Genomic DNA, 16908 nt, shown 5'->3' on the forward strand with positions numbered 1-16908 from the left:
TTTTATATACACAATATATAAATAAGTATTTTAACAGAACAAAATTTTATGTGTTTCCGTAGTGTAGTGGTTATCACGTGCGCCTCACACGCGCAAGGTCCCCGGTTCGATCCCGGGCGGAAACATTTTTTTTGTTTTCCAAATAACATCTTTTATTTATTTGTAAGCTATATACAAATTTATCGTTTTCATTCTTTCTTGTACCCGTTTGAAATACTCTTGACACTAAATATTTGCGTATTAACTTTAAATATGTACTGTGTACAGTTTACCCTAATAAATATTTAAAACTAATGAACCTCATACGTACGTACTTCTTCTAGATAGATTTTAGGGTCCCGTTTTTCGAATCATAAATTCAGATTTTATGTATTCTTATACTGTACAAAAAATAAACATATTCAATAATAGTAGAACTGATTCTAAAAGTACCCGGATAAAATCCACTGGTCTAATACCAGGTTAAAATTTACTTTGCTCTCGCACAGCCATGCTCGCTGTTTTTATACGTACGAGTCCACAAGCTTACTGCCGAGACAAAGTAAAACTAAAAGTCTTTAGATCAGGCACATTTCACTAGGTTTTGAGAGATAAAACGGAATTATAAGAGCAGTTAAAGGATTTGAAACTGACAATTCTAAACGTTGTGCTATGATGTGTTAACAACCCGGAGGAATTGTGCTGTTTATCGGGAGTGTACATTGCAATTTTCCATCTTCAGTCCTAGCTCTCTTTGGAAATATAATTTATACTTAAGATAGACTAAAATGTAAGGATAAAACAACTACTATAGTACCCTATTTGTTACTGTTCTATTAGAGTTATGACTTATTTCCATAAAAGAGTGAAAACAGTTGGGTGATTGATGTCTTGAAAATACTTTTAGAAGTGATAATAGTTGTGTGAAACCAGTGAAAAATTAAGTCATACGGGTTTTAAATGTCAGATACAGACATAAAAAAATACTAAGTTTAAACAACTACGACTTTCAAAATAAATTTGTTAAACGTTTCGCAATCAATATTCAGTTTCTATTATAAATACATGTTTTAAGTTATTCATGATTCTGAGATGTGATGACCATCACCTAGTGTGAAAACTAATCTTACAGAATCCTAGATTATACGTCATTAATCAATGTAAATATATCTTGAATTTTAATCACTGTTAAAACACTAAACATAGAAATTTAAAGTTTGCATTACGTCATTTTTAAGTCACCATATATATCTAAATTTTTAATTTCTCTATGGATCAATCATTATATGTGAAAGATCTAAAGGTGCGTTTCACGATCTCTAAGGATATCAAACCTAATTTTAAATTGTTGTTAAATTATATATAAAAAATCTAAACTTTGGCTACACCATCTTTATATCATTAAACACAGTAGAACTAGATCTTAGATTTCACCATCTTTATATCATTAAACACAGTAGAACTAGATCTTAGATTTCATCATCTTTGTATCATTAAACACAGTAGAACTAGATCTTAGATTTCATCATCTTTGTATCATTAAACACAGTAGAACTAGATCTTAGATTTCACCATCTTTGTATCATTAAACACAGTAGAACTAGATCTTAGATTTCACCATCTTTGTATCATTAAACACAGTAGAACTAGATCTTAGATTTCACCATCTTTATATCATTAAACACAGTAGAACTAGATCTTAGATTTCATCATCTTTGTATCATTAAACACAGTAGAACTAGTTCTTAGATTTCATCATCTTTATATCATTAAACACAGTAGAACTAGCTCTTAGATTTCATCATCTTTATATCATTAAACACAGTAGAACTAGCTCTTAGATTTCATCATCTTTGTATCATTAAACACAGTAGAACTAGCTCTTAGATTTCATCATCTTTGTATCATTAAACACAGTAGAACTAGCTCTTAGATTTCACCATATTTGTATCATTAAACACAGTAGAACTAGATCTTAGATTTCACCATATTTGTATCATTAAACACAGTAGAACTAGCTCTTAGATTTCACCATCTTTGTATCATTAAACACAGTAGAACTAGATCTTAGATTTCATCATCTTTGTATCATTAAACACAGTAGAACTAGATCTTAGATTTCACCATCTTTATATCATTAAACACAGTAGAACTAGATCTTAGATTTCATCATCTTTGTATCATTAAACACAGTAGAACTAGATCTTAGATTTCATCATCTTTGTGTCATTAAACACAGTAGAACTAGATCTTAGATTTCATCATCTTTGTATCATTAAACACAGTAGAACTAGATCTTAGATTTCATCATCTTTGTGTCATTAAACACAGTAGAACTAGCTCTTAGATTTCATCATCTTTGTATCATTAAACACAGTAGAACTAGATCTCAGTTTTCATCATCGTTAAATAACTGGACTTGATAAACCCGGGTTTAAAACCCGTGTTTATCGATACTAAAACATCAATAGAATCTTAAACTTGTGTTAATTCATTGTTAAAATATAATAGAATAAAATATAATACAAACACCACAACGGGTAGACGATTTCAATACTGCGTTAGATGGGTGTAATTATTATGCACGTGCCTTACACCTGCACTTCCACCTGTCGGATCTTGCTACTCACTAGTTTGTTACTGTTTAGAGCTTTAATTTTACGTTATGCTCTAAAGACTACTACTACACACTGACAGAACAGAAGTTTTCCCATGCTGACCACATAACTAACGTGTATCTAATGATTTAGTAATTTCTTTTTATTAAATAACATTGGCTATGTTCCAGCAAGTATCCATAAATATTGACAAGGTCTAAATGTAAGAAAAACTAAATAATTATTAAAATAGGGAAAAAACGATACTTAAAAATGACATCAATAATAATATACTAAAGACATTATCTTGAATTTTGGAAAGAAAATATTTGTGAATGAACAAAGTGGAATTCATTTATCAAAAGAGATTTCTATCGGAAACAGATAAGCATCTTTTTTTATGATGTTTTTTTAAAGATAATTCGATAGTTATAAGATAATTTAAAACTAGTTTTAGGGAAGAACTCAGATTGATATTTCTAGGTAATTTAGAAACATATGATTTAGCACAATGTCTTGCTTTTTGTAACATCAATAGCTTTCAACGATTCTCTTTTGCTGAGAGAATGAAAAGTCATTCGAGTTTGTTTGTAGCAAAGCACACAGACACAAAACGAGCTATTTTTGATTTTCTGCCCACCACGGGTATCGAAACGCTAAAACACGCGTTTTAGTTTGTTTGTTTGTTTTTGAATTTCGTACAAAGCTACTCGAGGGCTATCTGTGCTAGCCGTCCCTAATTTAGCAATGTAAAACTAGAGGGAAGGTAGCTAGTCATCACCATCCACCGCCAACTCTTGGGCTACTTTTAATATAGTATACTAAACGAATAGTGGGATTGACCGTCACATTATAACACCCCACGGCTGAAAGGGCGAGCATGTTTGGTGCGACCCGGATTCGAACCCGTGACCCTCAGATTACGAGTCGAACGCCTTAACCCACCTGGCCATGCCGGGCCGGTACGCGTTTTAGTAGAGTAAACAAGTCTCGTCAATTGTGCTATAATTTCATAACATAACAAATGTAAATCAGTGGCGTCGTCATAACAAGTTATATATGAAACACGAGTTACTCGCTTGTTTAAGAAATTAGTGAGTCAGTGATGTTTAAAATAAATAACATTGTTTTCTTTTCTTTTAGTTTTGTTTGTTTGTTTTGAATTTAAAGGAAATTGGATCATTGGTTCTAACCTGGGTTTAAATTGCATAAATGTTGAAGCATGTCAGTTTGTATCGTGGTTAGCGTGAATAGGGTGTTATATTTTATTAATGAGTATAAGACAGTTAAATCCTCAATTTGAAATCGATGAGTTTCTCACGTAAGTTAATCAAGTATGGTAAGAAACTCCAGAAGTTTAAACAAACATGTACAAATAACTTTATTTTGTTCATGCTGCTCATATTTGAAAAATTATCAGATCAAATTACAAACTTCAAAATAGCTCAAAACGTAACTGAACTAAATAAAAAGAGTCACTCCAACGAAGTAATGAGAGTATACCTCAAGACACCATGAAGTTCCTTGTCACGAGTTTTTCAAAAGATGGCGCTGCAGAATAAATAAACATGGCTGAACGATGTGAATGGTTCATAATGAAGGTTAACGCGAAGATGACCTAAGAAGGTCGAAACGTTGTTCTCTGCTTTATTTTAGTAAAAGTGTTAATACCCATACCAGTTGTCCCGAGATACATTTTCACTTCAATTGAGTTTCTCATCATCACAAATGGTTCGTACGTTTCTCAATAGATGGCACTTCAGTGGAAATAGATAAATACCAATAGGTTGGGGTAAAACGGATGTACAGTTACATCCTGCTGAATAGAAGAAATAGCTCATTTAATAAACAATCGACCTTGGAAGTGTATGAAATACTAGATGTAGCGTGGTTACTCTGAGGAATGTCTCTATGAGGAGAACAAACATCACTTTTGACATGCATGAAACAATGGTTAATCCATTCGTGACAATATTATATAGACCGAAGCGTTATCTTCGATCTATTATAAAAACTGTCTGCTGTAATACTAGCTATCTGGAAAAGGAAAGTCGTAAAAATATTAGGAATTTTTGCAATGTCTTGAATTTGGTATGTTTTGAATTTCGCGCAAAGCTACACGAGGACTATCTGCGCCAGCCGTCCCTAATTTACTTGTGCAAGACTGGATGGAAGGCAAGTAGTCATCACCACCCACCGCCAACTCTGGGATTACTCTTTTACCAACGAATAGTAGGATTGACCGTCACATTGTAACACCCCTACGACTGAAAGGGTGAGCATGATTGGTATGACCGGGATTCGAAGCCGCAATTATCGGATAACCTGTCAAGTGTCTTAACCACCTAGCCAATGTTTTGAGTTATAATCTTCAATATCAATGCAATACGTTAAGTCATTTCTAAAGTGTACAATTTTCTGATAGCTGTGCCACCTTAGGAACACTGTATATGTAACTACTGATTCACACCAGTTGGTTTAAGCTCTTATTCTGCCACAGAACTATAACCATCGCTCAAAACTCAAACAGCACCTGAAAGTTCACAAAATATTGGCTCATTGGTACCTATTAAAATATGGCGTTCGGTAAATAATTATAAATAATTTAATGTCTTTTCATCTTAAATTAATTCTTTAGTACCATTTATATAGGTGGCAGTACTTCCGTTTGATCGTTTGACATGAAGCCACGTTGCTCTGTTTTCTGTGTCCACGGCGGTAAACTCACCGCTGTCCCACCGGAAGACCAATTTTACGAACTGTGCATATGATTTATGAACACTCAGAAAGTGCTTTACCTCTTGTTATTTGTCATGAGTTTACTTCCACGTTATTATTGACATAAAGAACACATTTTGAATATTTTTGGAATGCGTGTTGCGTATGTGTAGGTTCTCATGACTTTTGTTTTCAAAATGTCTATAGAAATATAAGACTTAACCCTCTTAGCTTTCCCTCAATAATGGGATGGTCCTTAACGATAAGTTGAGGATCTCATAACTCTAGAATTCAGGATTCGATCATTATGGTGGATATATCTCAGATAGCCTATTTGAAGCTTTTCTCTCAAGCGAATAAGTACATTAACAGAGTTACTCACGCTAATTTCAAAATGTATTTATCGTTATAAACGTTCACGTTGTCTTTACTTATTTGACTTTCTAGAATATTTTTATATATTATTCTGAACTCCGTACATTTCGGTTACAGACTAGAAACGGAGCATACGCAGGTTTGTCTGCAGGTGGTGTACATACAGCTACGTAAACCTCATGTGATCTCGCAGCTTTTCGTTAGATCTATGTTCAATCGCCACACTCGGCCTGCATTTTAACCCTACTTGAAAACGTTTCGAAACGTAAAAATTCTAAAGTTTTACGTTATTCTCGTTGGGGAAAAAACGAACAAATGAAATATTTTACTACGGTTAGTTCTAAATACTTATTTTCTATAATTACCTTTCATAGGTGTCCTGATAATGATAAACGATAAGTTATTGTTTAATGAATGAAGAAATCCAGTATAAACAGGTAGAATGAAGTGTTAACCTGATGTGGTAATCCTTCAGGTAACCAAGTTCGATTAATTCTCACCAGGAGTTCTGTTTTTATTTTTCAGAATTTCGCATAAAGCTACTCGAGGGCTATCTGCGCTAGCCGTCCCTAATGTAGCAGTGTAAGACCAGAGGGAAGGCAGCTAGTCATCACCACCCACCGCCAACTTTTGGGCTACTCTTTTACCAACGAATAGTGGGATTGACCGTCACATTATAGCGCCTCAACGGCTGAAAGAGCAAGCATGTTTAGTGCGACGGGAATTCGAACCCGCAACCCTCGGATTACGAGTCGAATGCCTTAACCCACCTGGCCATCCCGGGCCACCTCACCAGAATGGATCAAAGAAACTTTGACGCTGTGATTCCTCGAGAAGTTCAGGAAAAAAAAATCCTATTAGTAAACTTACTTAACATGTAAATAATACGTTATTAATATTTACCTGAAAATCTGATTTCTAAATGGATTAAATAAAGTCGGTATTAATCACAATTAACTGACTTAATTGCGTTCAAACCATAACTGTTGCTGTTCATGAATGTTCGTGAAAGAGTCTGCGGTTCCCAAACTCTTTCAGTCTGATCCACCTCAACCTATATCTTTAGCACTGCGATTGAAAAACAGTGCCGCAGTAAAAGCAATAATATCTCCTTTCGACACACTGTATCATTTAATTAATTAAACACGATTTTTTTTATATCTAATCATGATTTATTTAGAATTAAAATTAAATTCAACATTTTTGTTTTTGGTCCATTTTTGGCGGCCCTCCAACGCGGTATCCACTTTTGAAAATACTTATCTATGAAACTACTAGACCATTACTATATCTGTTGTGTCCCATCCTACCCGATAATCTCTGGTTCGAAAGACCTCATCGACAATGGATATAATAGATATAATGCGACTGACAAATTCTTATTTATTTTCTCTCACAGAATTCATACGATTATTGAGTTGCATTGAAAGATGACGTCACATACTGTATCTTCGTAAAATAACCAATCAGAATGCCTGTCCGTTACAGCACACCAGGACCATCATTTATTTAACGTAAATAACGCTAGCAGACAATACTTATATTAAAATTGTCGGAACTTGGTAAGAACAATAAAACCACTTTTGTATTAATATTGATTCAAGTTACTTTAAGCCCTCAGGTGACTCAACGATAAGTAAGTGAGCTCACAACGTTAAATATCAGAGTTCGATACCCGCAACGACTGAGCACTCATGCCGCATGGTGTAACCTTGTGATTTACAGCAAACAAATTGTATCGTTTTCTTGTATATTTTTGTCTAAATATTTAAGAGGTTGTAAACATTTATCGTTTCTCATATAACGCAAAGTTGTGTAACGAAGATACGGCGATAAGTTATCCCACAGGACTAAAAAGCTATCTTCTCTAATATAGGACGACAGTACTGTTCAAATAAAAAACACAATAGCAGAGAATGAATAGTAACTAGATTACACTAATAGTCAAGAGGGATATTAAAATGTATCATCTCTTGTACAGGACGACAGCACTTTTCAAATAACAACAAAAATACTAGCAGGAAATGAAACATAACTAAACCACATTAATATTTATGTTTGGTTGTTTGTTTCTGAATTTCGCCAAAGCTACGCCGTCCCTAATTTAGTAGCGTAAGACTAGAGGGAAGGCAGCTAGTCATCACCACCCGCCGCCAATTCTTGAGCTACTCTTTTGCCAACGACCAGTGGGATTGACCGTCACATTATAAAACTCTCCCAAGGCTGAAAAAGCGAGCATATTTGGCGTGACGGAGATTTGAACCCACGACTCTCAGATTACGAGTCGAGTTCCCTAACCACTTAGCCATGCTGGGTAGTAATATTTATGAGAGATCATAGGATGTATTGGCCATTGCATACGATGTTCCACAAGAAAGAATAATTTAACAAAACAGTTTTGTTTCCCAAATTGATTTCTTTTTCAAATATGTGTGATCCCGAATAGATCCCTTATTGAAACTTATCAGTTATAATAGCACTCCTTAGTGTATGACTCTAGGTGTTACATGGTGTCTTCTTTTTGAAATTATTTTATGACAAAGAAAAGTTTATGCTTGAATCTTGTTATTTAATGCAACGGAAAAAATTGTGAGAGTTTCCATAAGAGCATGTCATCACCTTCATAGGTTATTCAACCCTTTTATCGTCTGTATGCTCTGTGTCGTTTCACACGAGAGTTACTTAATCCATGTGGTTTGTGAACATAAGTTTTTTCCCGTTGGAAACAGTTTGGAAAGTGAGGAACGCAGTTTTGAAAAATCTAAAATGTTAGCCAATGATATTCTAAGTATCTTTTGAAAGCCAATCAAAGAAAGGATAAATTAGACGAACATAACTTTCCAGCTTCTTACTTTACAAGTTATCGTTAAGGTTCATCATATAGAATAATCACAAATTCATTTTTCATCCAAAACTACGCCACCTTGTTATTGTTATTTAACTTACATATTTAATAAAATTCTGCAATGGTTACAACTCACAACAAATCTCAGAAAGCAAGAAGAAGAAATGTGGATATGATACCTCCTCCCCTGAATGTAAGCTCAGAGAAGCCCTATGACTATACCGTTGGTTTCTAGCATTCAAGCATCTGTTTGTCATGAAGATTATTGACGTATGATAGAACGTAATTTGATATTGACTGATGTAAAGGACAGTCATTAATATCTATTAAATGGTTGATTTATTTATACGTTAAGAAAATATAAAAATATCGGAATTCGGTGGTACATGTGTTTACAATGAAACTGGGAACGATTGAAACTGTGATGAATACTTTACGGTTTTTATTTGAATGCACAATTTTGGTTTTTTATAGTTAAGGACAAAACTACACCATGGGCTATCTCTGCTCTATCCACCACGGGTATCAAAACCCAGTATCTAGCTTTGTAAATCGACAGACATACCATTGTGCCACTGGGGGGATGCAGAATGATATTAAAGGTTGTTCTGAATATATATCATATGTCAATAACATTTTGACAGGGCATGGCTTAGTGATTAGGACGTCGAGCTGTGAATCCGAGGGTCCATGGTTCGCAGCCTGTTGTCGCAAAATTTGTTTCGCACTTAGGGACCATGTGTACAGTATAGGAGAGAAAATCATATACCACTATTCAATTGAAGTAGTCCAAAAGATAAAGATTGTGTGCTGACCAGTTGCATTATCTTTGCTCAACCAACTACACTTTAAGAATATTTGTGTAGCTTTTATGGTTTTTCTAAATAAACCAAGTTTAAACTGCGTCGTCATAGACTGTCAACTGATTATCAGGTTACATTATGGAGAGAGAGAGAGTTTGTTTTGTTTGTTTTTCTGAATTTCGAGCAAAGCTACACGAGGGCTATCTGTGCTAGGCGTCCCTAAATTAGTAGTGTAAGACTAGCGGGAAGGCAGCTAGTCATCACCACCCACCGCCAACTCTTGGGCTACTCTTTTACCAATGAGACTTACCGTCACATTATAACTTCCCCACGGCTTAAAGGGCGAGCATGTTTGGTACGACAAAGATTCGAACTTGCGACCCTCAGTTTACGAGTTGAACACCTTAACTCACCTGGCCGTGCCGGGCCATGAAGAAGAAGAGAAACATCGGTTATAGTATATTAAATAGACATAAAATATTCTAAAAATTTAGCACGTTATAAATACATAGTATCGGATGTGTCTAGAGTTTTAGCATTATAAACATTTTATATGGATTATACCTAAATATAAATCTGGATCTTTTAGTATTTTTCACAAACATCCAGCATAAGACAGCTGAAGAATTTTAGAGCTAAAGACATTGAATGTTAAGTGTTAGCAAGTTACATGTGCTTACAACGTAGAATGTATCGAGACTTATATTATTTAAAACATTGCCCTCGGCTAGTACAACGGTATGTCTCCGGAATTGCAACGCTAAAATCAGGGGTTCGATTCCCCTCGGTGGGCTCAGCAGATAGCCCGATGTGGCTTTGCTACAAGGAAAAAAAACACATTTAAAACATCCAATACGTACGTATCTGGAATTCTAGTATATTATACATAAATAGTCACAAACCGGAAAATAAGTATTTAAAAAGTGTTATAATCTTCTGGTGACCCAATACAGAATGTGTATAATAATATGATAGCGGTAGATGTTCAATAATAGCAAATTATGACACCCACGTTCAAATAATGACAAATCAGAGTACACATATTTGAAGCTGTATTTGGAACACTGGTAACCAATATTGTTTCAAACCTGCACTGCACCGTATCGTGGAAGAAGAAAATATAATCTAATCGTCAGATAATGTCGTCAAAAACAGAGAAAGATTAAAGAAAGAAGAAACCCCCTAACAGGATAGGTAGGATCACACTGCATATGTATGGATACAAAATCAGGATAGGTAGGATCACACTGCATATGTACAGGTAAATAACAGGATAGATAGGATCACGCTGCATATGTACAGGTAAATAACAGGATAGATAGGATCACGCTGCATATGTACAGGTAAATAACAGGATAGATAGGATCACGCTGCATATGTACAGGTAAATAACAGGATAGATAGGATCACGCTGCATATGTACAGGTAAATAACAGGATAGATAGGATCACGCTGCATATGTACAGATAAATAACAGGATAGATAGGATCACGCTGCATATGTACAGGTAAATAACAGGATAGGTAGGATCACGCTACATATGTACAGGTAAATAACAGGATAGGTAGGATCACGCTGCATATGTACAGGTAAATAACAGGATAGATAGGATCACGCTGCATATGTACAGGTAAATAACAGGATAGATAGGATCACGCTGCATATGTACAGGTAAATAACAGGATAGATAGGATCACGCTGCATATGTACAGATAAATAACAGGATAGATAGGATCACGCTGCATATGTACAGATAAATAACAGGATAGATAGGATCACGCTGCATATGTACAGGTAAATAACAGGATAGATAGGATCACGCTGCATATGTACAGGTAAATAACAGGATAGATAGGATCACGCTGCATATGTACAGGTAAATAACAGGATAGATAGGATCACGCTGCATATGTACAGATAAATAACAGGATAGATAGGATCACGCTGCATATGTACAGATAAATAACAGGATAGATAGGATCACGCTGCATATGTACAGATAAATAACAGGATAGATAGGATCACGCTACATATGTACAGATAAATAACAGGATAGATAGGATCACGCTACATATGTACAGATAAATAACAGGATAGATAGGATCACGCTACATATGTACAGATAAATAACAGGATAGATAGGATCACGCTGCATATGTATAGATAAATAACAGGATAGATAGGATCACGCTACATATGTACAGATAAATAACAGGATAGATAGGATCACGCTACATATGTACAGATAAATAACAGGATAGATAGGATCACGCTGCATATGTACAGATAAATAACAGGATAGATAGGATCACGCTACATATGTACAGATAAATAACAGGATAGATAGGATCACGCTGCATATGTATAGATAAATAAACGACGTTTCTGAACTAGCGTTCTTATTTTCCCCCTCACCCTTTATAAATAACATGGATTCTTAATTTATTGCAGATAAATTACTGATAACTCACCTGGTGTGTGTTTCAAGGAACAAATTTTAAAGCTATGAGTGAAAAATCTCTTGTGGTATTTCGTTTTATAAATTAACGTGCATTGGATGTTTGAAACGAAGATGTTAGATATGCCACTCACGATCTTATAATTGGATATCATACGTCAGCATATAGAAAGGTATTCAGGGATTACCATATCAGCTATGTTATCTATATTCCAACTCGAAATAAATCAGATTTACAAAATATCCGTGGTGTCAGTAGCCAGGTAGTCAGTGAATAACAGTCAATCATTGGCGTTTGTGTTTATTAGGACTTAAACAACTCTCACTCTTATGTATAGCTTCCGACTTGTAGCACATAGAAACCATGAAGATATAAAACAAATGCTGGTATATCACAGATACAATTCCATTCTCATCAAACAAGCATACAATACGAACTAAACTATTGTGAGTGATATAGAAACACCTTAGTTTACGCCACATGATACACACATTTTCCCGAAATAAACACAAAATGATAACTACACTTCAATATAAAAATAAATGTTGTTTTCGCTTTGTTTATTTTTGTATTTGATAATTAAACCCACTCACGACTATACGCTTCTTTTTGTCCAAAACAAAAGAAGCTGCTAGTAACACAGTGGTACATCTATGGTCTCATAGCGCTTCAAACCGAGTTTCGATACCCGTTGTGGACAGAGCACAGATAGCCCTTTGTGCTAAAATTTAAACACTTCCAGGTTGAAAGACATGTCCAGTCAGAACTTTCTCAAGTAAATTACAACAGGATACCTGAATTTATTTACTTATAACATACATTGCTCGCGAAAATGAAAATAACGATTACAATCTTTCAAGAAGTTTATTGAAAGGAAAACAATAAAACATCTTATATTATTACACTGAAGTTTCAATAAGAAGTTCTAAAACTATTTTGATCATTTTTTTTTTTGCGAAACACAACCTGATCACGAATTAATCTGTTGTTTTTTTTTTCCTCTTATTGTTTAAATCCTCGTCGCACCAAACAAGCTCACCCTTTCAGCCGTGGGAGCGTTATAATGTGTCGGTCAATCCCACTATTCGTTGGTAAGAGAGTAGCCCAAGAGTTGGCGGTGGGTGGTGATGACTGCCTTTCCTCTAGTCTTACATTGCTTAATTAGGGATGGTTAGCGCAGGTAGCCCTTGTGTGGCTTTGCGCAAAATTCAAAATAAACCAAATCAAACTTATTGTTCCGATAATTTTTTACTCTGTTATTTTTCATCTTTCTTTGGATAATTTTTGTATTCAATTTAACCTTAATTAAACACTGGACATTTTAACGTATATTATAATAATTTAAGTAAATATATCATGCACACAATACTGGTCAGACTTCTGTTACAACAGCAACTGAAATAGACAGGTCAGTACATGTCTGGCTTCATTACTTACCATCCCCTTACTTTCTATCAGCACGTTGTTGCTACAGCAACTGAAGTAAACATGTCAGCACACGTCTGGCTTCATTACTTACCATCCCCTTACTTTCTATCAGCACGTTGTTGCTACAGCAACTGAAGTAGACATGTCAGCACACGTCTGGCTTCATTACTTACCATCCCCTTGCTTTCTATCAGCACGTTGTTGCTACAGCAACTGAAGTAGACATGTCAGCACACGTCTGGCTTTATTACTTACCATCCCCTTACTTCCTATTACGAAAATAAATAACTAATGTCCGTTGGGTTGACGTTGGTAAAAAATAGACTGCAGGTTGTATAAATGGTTAACCTTTATGATAGAAGGTGTCGAAATATTTTAAGATGCAACTGATCAGAAATAAAAATGTAACATCTGACAGTATCATCGATTTTCCCCTCAAATACCAAAAACATCTATCTGATAAAACAGTCTTAACTAAAAAGGTATTCTTTTAAAACCGTTAAACCATAATATACAAGTTTTCGTAAACTAATTAGTAATAAGTAATCCTGAAATTCTAAAACTTAATAATCTGTACGTTAACGAGTATTGTGATTTTTGTATCTTTGAGTGAATTTTATTGAGTTATGTTGGATAAAAATGACGCATCTGATAAAGATACGAGGAAGGTATTCTATCATTAGTTCATGATAGAGGTTGTTCACACTAGCGATAACTCTGTTGTTTTCTACCTAATATGTCTTTATAACATCGTATATTAGTAGAAAGATGTCTATTAACACATCGTCTGTTTTAATTTAAAGGCTTACTTACACCGGTTGTATAATACTTTCAACATGATTTGATTCGTTGTCGTTGTTTTAATTTTCTTAAAGGATACACATTTATCAATCCTTTGATCTAATTGTGGTGATATATCAACTATTAGATGCTGACAGAACGTTCTACAACTGTATAGAAGTTACGAGATAATTCACGAAACATATTCAGCTTGGTGTACGGACTATGTCTCACCCAAATATTTTTTATATAGTCTACCATTTATTCTTTTTTACCTCTTGAAGACATCTTGAAAGTTTATTTGTTTACAAATTTAGTTTTTGTTTGTTTCAAAGTCAAAACTTAATTACGTCAAGAAAATTATTTTAAAAGAGTATTTATTTTCAACTGAAAATCTAATTAGATAGATTATTTGGTAATTATAGCTTTATTATTTGAGACGAGAAATTACACATTGTTGCATAAAATTGGCGTCTAATTAAAAATAAATAGTTGTATTTCAACAAAACAATTGTCAAACACATTTTCAGTCGAATATACGAGACTAAAAATGTTCATAAATATAACTGGAAAATACAGAAGACATGCTTACACAAAAAAAAAAACAATTTTGTTTGAACAAAAATATGATGATTCAATTCAAATAAAAAAAAACTTAGCACAATTTCCCATAATTAAAACATCTTTCAAAAAGTCTTGAATATTTATAAACAGTAGTAAAATTTTGGTGGTCTGTTTCATTTGATTACCACATTCTTGTCTTATAAAAATATTTACAAAATACGTATCTTATGCTTTACCAAAGTGACACCTACTTTTTGTAACAAAGCACCAGATTTTTGCATATCGCTGTATTTATGAATAGGAATGCAACATTAAAAGTTTGTTTTAAAACGAAAGTCAGTGATCGTGGAGGTGAAACATTCATTGTCCGGCGAGATATTATCCTCCATCCATTCAGCTTATCGTGAAATGAAACAGTGTTAGGCTTAAGTAACCATGAAATAATGTTACGACGGATTTACATTTTACAGTCGTTAATTTTTGTTTCCATGGTTTCAGACTGTTATGAGAATCAAAGTTATTCTGAAATTGAAACAGTACTAGTTAGGCTTAAAAAAAAAAACACGTACTTCCGTATTCATATTTTTAAGACATTAAGACATTCAAGACCTTGTCATATGATGAATGTATATAGTTATGGGTTTATATATTAATTCAATGACGTATTCGAAGTCCTACATAGCAACTCATTCAGGTAAACATGTTACTATTTATTTGTGGTTTTATGCAGTTTTCCGCCTAGATGGTCGTGACCTTATGTAGTCATACACTTACATATGGAATTGAACAAATAAAATCATCTGTAGTAAAAACTGTTAATTAATTTGAAAACTGATGTTCACCGTAAAGTTTAGAGTCAAGAATATTTTTACATATGAAAAAAAAATATTACAGTTCATAGAAAATGAAAACGTCCCGAATAGAGTTATTAACTCAAAGTGCATAGGATAATAGTTCGTGTCCATGGAAGACCTCATTGTGTAACGTATAATGTAAAAAATAAAAGTTAGCATAGTGAATTGAACTATATGTATACATATAATATCTAAACTTATAAACAGAGAATTATATAAGCTGTTAAAACAGGACACTTACTTTCCATATCCAGCTTTTGTAAACACACCACACAGTTTATTAGCTGCACGTGCTCTTAGACGTCCGTTACACGTAACGGTGCATGCTAGGAAATTGCAGTACTGATCGCGAGACTCAACTGCGAAGAGATTTTATACCCGTATCCTTTTAATGTTGAGGAGAGAATACGTCTGGTGAGAGGGCGTGGTAAAGTCTTAAAATTTTATTTCTTTTAATAGGTTATATTTGTTAATTTAGCCTTGTAAAAAGAAAGGCCTATTTCTATATTCTGCTCCACTTGGTTCAAAGCGACAAGTCAAAAATGATTAATATATGTCATTAATTTTGAGACAGACCTTTTTTTTTTCTTTTCTTTTTTTGGGTGGTACCTTGAATGTCGGCTAGTTACAAAATTAAGTTGATGTCATTTCATTAGGAGGCGATGCTCACTAGAGGGCAGTAGTGTCAATACTTTTCGATGTTGGTTGTGGTTAGTGGCACCGAATGAACCAATAATACATGCTTCACACACATATACATATGTGTATTAAATACCAAAAATATACCATATATCAAAGAAAGGATCTAATGATGATAATACTGAGCTTATTCGTAAACAATTGCTAAAAATGTACACATGGAGAAATACAGTATTTAACAACAGACCTACTAACAACTATTATAGTCTGTATCTGTTACATGGCGAAAATTAATAATTCGACAAAATATGTAATATATTGTGACCTCTCCGTCACAAACAGACGTAACCACCCATTCTTCCTAAGATGATCATGTAGGCATGCTGCTATTAAATTATCTTCAATTATGATGACAAGATGTTTTTTTGTTTATTCTTACTTCAATCATGGTGTCAGCACACTTCAATTAATACGTCCTTTAATCAAAAATGTACTATACTTTCATAAGCTCTTCTTATAAATAATAAAAATGACATAAATTTGTTATAAAAACTTTATGTTATTTAAAGAATTGGAAATATTAAGTACTCTACTATTCCGTTTGCTATATTTACAGTGTATTGTTATACAGCCTTAACCAGTTTCCAACGTAGATTGGCTTTGAACAAGGTCATATGCTGTTTCAATGCGACTCTATTTAATAGTACTTTAATGTACTTTTAATAAGGTGAACAATTGTTTTTCTCTCGTCATAACTCTTTGTCAAGTATTTCTCCACTTGCTTTCATATTCTATTGAAAATTCATTCTTTTAAGGCTTTAAATCGAATACTTGACAGTTCCAGCACTCTAGTAAATACATTTTTGA

The 16908-nt window shown here is 34.0% G+C and overlaps 1 protein-coding gene and 1 non-coding gene across 2 annotated transcripts in view; one reads left to right on the top strand and one right to left on the bottom strand.

The window, feature by feature from the left end:
- LOC143251009 (uncharacterized) overlaps positions 1–15758 on the bottom strand; it is a 35917-nt gene extending 20159 nt beyond the window's left edge. The window contains exon 1 of the mRNA XM_076502284.1: positions 15644–15758. The gene's annotated coding sequence lies outside the window, so the exon portion shown is untranslated. The remainder of the gene's footprint in view (positions 1–15643) is intronic.
- On the top strand, positions 53–125 carry TRNAV-CAC (transfer RNA valine (anticodon CAC)). The gene has a single exon. It is a non-coding gene; the product is annotated as a tRNA-Val (tRNA).
- Positions 15759–16908: the final 1150 nt, after the last annotated feature.

This window comes from Tachypleus tridentatus, chromosome 5, assembly GCF_004210375.1.
Source record: "Tachypleus tridentatus isolate NWPU-2018 chromosome 5, ASM421037v1, whole genome shotgun sequence".
Lineage (NCBI taxonomy): Eukaryota > Metazoa > Arthropoda > Merostomata > Xiphosura > Limulidae > Tachypleus > Tachypleus tridentatus.